The sequence below is a fragment of the Solanum tuberosum genome, unplaced genomic scaffold (assembly GCF_000226075.1).
Source record: "Solanum tuberosum cultivar DM 1-3 516 R44 unplaced genomic scaffold, SolTub_3.0 scf00030, whole genome shotgun sequence".
In the NCBI taxonomy this organism is placed as follows: Eukaryota; Viridiplantae; Streptophyta; class Magnoliopsida; order Solanales; family Solanaceae; genus Solanum; species Solanum tuberosum.
The window spans coordinates 254,529-259,356 of NW_006238956.1; positions in this window are offsets into that span (position 1 = coordinate 254,529).

The window sequence follows — 4,828 nt, forward strand, 5'->3', positions numbered from 1 at the left end:
GGAGGGACCGGGGCCAAGATAATTGTTTTCAGGAAAGGTGAGTTAGGTGAATCAAAAGAAATTGTCAATTTTAGGCTCAATTGATCAAAAGTACATAATGTTACCATTTGGTTAAATCATTTTAGGCTTAAGTTGACTAATTTGAACAATGGCTTATAATCACTTCCCAACTTCTAGTATAGATTATCCTAGCAGGACCAACGGGGCAACTTCTAGATTGGCACAAAACTCTCTGAACATTCAACAGTCCTCACTCACTCTTGGCACCTTATTTCTTTATGAGATTACCCAGCTCACATTTTAGCTTAAGTCATGAGATCAAATTGGTTCTTTATCATGTCATACTCAGAGCCAACACATTCAACTCATTGTAGCCTACAGATTTTAGCACATATCATAAATTTTGTTCGGGTATCATTTTTTATTTTCAATTATGCAATCATGCTTCATCCTTTCTCATGCTTCTACACATACAATCCTAACACATGCCAGTTCAATAGAAATTAAAACATCCTCTTGGGGGAAAAGAACACAGGCAAGAAACACCCAAGAGAGGATTATGAGATGAGTTACTCAGACTTCATCCTATCACTTACAATCCATTTGCCCAACCCACCAAAAAATAAAGTGTAATTGTCCCCAATGCACAAAACTTAAAGAGAAAGCATTAGGTGAAGCAAACCTGTAGCGCATAGCGCCTGTCATGACCTAGGGGTACCTCCTAGATATAACACAACATATTTTACCCCAAAGGGGTCGTATACAAGCCTCATAGCATATCTTTAACATAAAATCATAGGAAAACAGTGCAGAATTTAAAACATTTCTTTACAATCGAAGTCTCTTATAAAATGAAAGAGAATCTATGACACTATGTCTCAAACTATCTATTAAACACTTGGATTTAAAACTCTTGCAATACAATCTTAGGGACATAGCCCTTACATAAGTCTAAAACATGAAAGTAAACACATAAGGGACATATGGTTGAGCCCTCGAATACAATGAGGACTCACCAATCTTCTTCTTCTTGATCTTCTAGGGTCCTAGCCACGAGGATGGAATCCAATATCTCCAAAGCCTACACTTATAGTAAATTTAGAAAGATGGGTTAGCACAAAAAGTACTAAGTATGGAAGCCTTGCATAAAAATTCTTAAAACATGCATAAAAGGGACATTTTCTTTAAAACCATACTACCATTTTTGAACATCATCATTGAAATAGTTGGAGAATGCAAGTCATAAAGCAACTCACATACAATTCATCATAACATAAAAGATATCATCATAATTATAAGCATAGTCTCCAAGACAAGCATAATGCATATCCCAGTCTTCACAATATTTAGTCTCCAATCATAACATAATATTTAGTAAACTACCAAGATCATCTCATCTTAAAGTAATCATCACATAAGCAACATTGAGCTCTACTTGTGCAATGTATAGATAGGACCTCATAATCCTACCTACAATAAGTATCACATATAGGCCACCATGATCATGCATAACATACCTTGACCCTATTCATAGCCAACACATATAGACAAAAAGCCATTCATATTCATAATTTGTAATAAGTAATAAAGTAATTCATAACAACAACCCATATCATGCATACATAGATTCATATATTTTCATAGCATAAGTAAACCACACCACGACCCCTTAGAAATCTACTTGTGCAATGTGTAAGTGAAGTCTAATACCCCTACTCACACTAAGTAAAGCTCATTAAGAAGTGATGAATATAGTCCATAGTAATATTCATGTTCATGTGCATAAATGATAATAAAGCATGCATAACTCATAATCATCATGTCATAAGGGAAACCTACCATGCCCACTCTCAAAGCCTACTTGTGCAATGCATGAATGAATCCCCACACTGCCATTCACACTAACTAGAACTTCTTAAGGAACCATAGTAAATAACCCATGTACTTGTTCATATTTCTTGTTCAAGTCCTTTGCTCATATTTCTTGTTCAAGTCCTTTGTTCATCTTAGTTTATTATGTAGGGAATATAGCTTTAACTTACACAGACCATGTGAGCTACTTTGACTCCGCTGTCGTGTAACCACACACCGAAAAAAGTTGTCCTACTTGCCTTAGGTAGAACTAAATCTATTAGATTTTAGATGGATCCACTAGCTAAAGTCCTATGTTTGCACATAGATATGGGATACAGAGATATTTTTCTAGAAATTTGACCTATCGCATTGGCGGAGGAGCTTCCATCTCATGAGTTCACTTAGATAACCCAACCTTTTGCATTGGCGGAAGGGCGTTTACCTCATTTTCCATATCATCTCGGTACTAAGCATTATTTCCCACCATTGATACATCATCACAATGTTTATGCGTGCAGTGTGTAGATTTATCCTTGCTATGACATGATCAACAACATTATCATCATAGACACTTCCTCTCAAAGTGTTCATAAGCATGTACATAATACCACAATCATACATAATTCATATACATTGCATTCAAGGATCATAGACCATGTAAATCAACCCATCTAACACTCATTGTAGTAGACATGTATATAACCATATACTCATATTGTGCGATGTGTGTGAAGTTTTTCCATAATAGCACCATATACAATTTAAGATGCATAACATCCTCCTCCTTAAACCATCAGCATTCATAGCTCATTCATATTAGCTATTACCCTTAAGGCCTTAGGAGTCATCTTCATGTTACAAGCTTTACTCTCAAACATTACCTCACAAGGTCATTATGTTAACCTAATTCTCAAGGTAAACTAACCATATGCCTCATTCTTGATCAAGTATAGTCATATAGGAAACATATAAAATCAACCATAATACTATAGAACCATGATCCGTCATATAAGTCATAATCAAGACAATTCATCTTTAGAAGGATTATCCTAAATCAATTCATGTCTAGGTGATCTATTCTAAGGAAATTCATCAAGAAGTTCATCAATTTTAGAGGGTGACATGTGAACCCTCCATTTGCCTCTTTCATGACATAACCCTAGACTATATCAATTTCACCATAGGATTTTAGGACAAACAATTGTACAGGTAGATTCATACTTAAATCATGGAATTACATTATAATTAACTCACATCTAATAAATTGAACCAACTTGCAAAAGTATCACATAATGTAAAGAAAAACTTTAGCTAGGATTGGGGGTCTCATGGATTCTTAAAGGATTTGAGTTAAAATCATATAAAATCAGTCTTACACCCATGAAGAAGCAGAATTCAACCTTTAAAAACAACTTTGAAAGGAGTCCATGGAGTTGAGTTGAAACCCTAGCAAATTGGGTTTTCTAGAATTGATAGTGAAGCTTTTGAAAAGGCTCCTTGGATGATAGCTTCCCAAGAATGAAAACTCTCATATCTTTACTAAGAATCCCCAAACAATTTGAGGAAGAACTACCTTGAAATCACCAAATCCTAGCTTCAATGGCTCCCCTCTTCTTCTTCAATGGAGGCTTTATAGTGAGAGAAATATTTGAGAGGTGATGGGCCTTCTTTTAAATCTACTAGAAGTGACTTGATCGAAGCAATTTCAAGTCTAATAATGTTATATAGTTGCTAGGAAAGGAATAGAATAATGAGGACTCAACTTTGGAAAATAACTAAGGACCCACAAAGTTATAACATAAAAAACTACACCTCACCTGTCTAAGCTCGCTCTTTGGACCCTTAGGCTCACCAAGGGTACTAGGCGACTCGCCAAGTGCACCATTGGCTCGCCCAATTTTCCAGTGAGCTCACTAAATAGGAAGATCATTAGGCGATGGAGGCTGGTCAATGGGCTATTTGCCAAGCTAATTGGTGAGATACGACTTAGCTAGCCATTTGTTCCAGAGCTAAGGCCAAAGGGACAGCCCACTGGGAGATCACAAGGGCACAAGTGGGACTCGCCCAACCCTCTAGGAGATCAAGTAGTCCAATCGCCAAAAGGTCCCTCAATGAACATAGTTTCTTCCGGTCTATCTTGCTAGCTTAGGCCCTTGCTTGTACCCTAGGCTTCTTCCTTACTCAAGTTAGTTCTAAAACAGCCTGGACGTCAACTTAAGCTTACACTAACCCACACGATGAGGCTCTAGTTCAACCTATCATTTTGCGAGTTGTTACATTATCTCCCCCTTAGGAACAGTCATCCTCAAATGACAGTTTAAACACATTAGGGAAGTAAGGACTCAAGACTAGCAGCCCATCATGCATGCAACATTCATATAATGCATACTCGTTGGAGGATACATCAACTCCACATCGATAAGCTCAATGCAATAAAGAGAAGTAGGAACTACATCTACCAACTCACTATGAATCAAAACAACAACATTTCTCATTTTGTTGGAGGAACTTTCTTCTTCAACTCACATCATGCTCATTAGAACATCATTAGGCAATTATGCAACTCTTCTCAAAAATACATTTACGCATATACAACAAGTCAACTGATGAAGCATTTAGGTAACTCATTATAGATACACATCATTATGAGGAACCAAAATCATGAAAACTCATTTTCTCATATAAACATAAATTTCATCAAAACATGCATAACATAAGGAGATCATCGAAACACACAATTACACATGACTCCAAAATATGAAACAAGCTACAAGGGACTATTGGTTTCAAGCTTGAATAAGAACAGAAGGAAGGGATGACGATGTCCGGACTCTCAACCAATTTTTCTATCTATGCACCTGATCTCCCCTTTAGGAGTAAGCCCTTTTTCTAAACCTCAAACACTACTTCTTTCAAACAAACTTAAAGTATCACCAAGGCTCATTGTAACCCTACCGGGATATAAAATAATAGA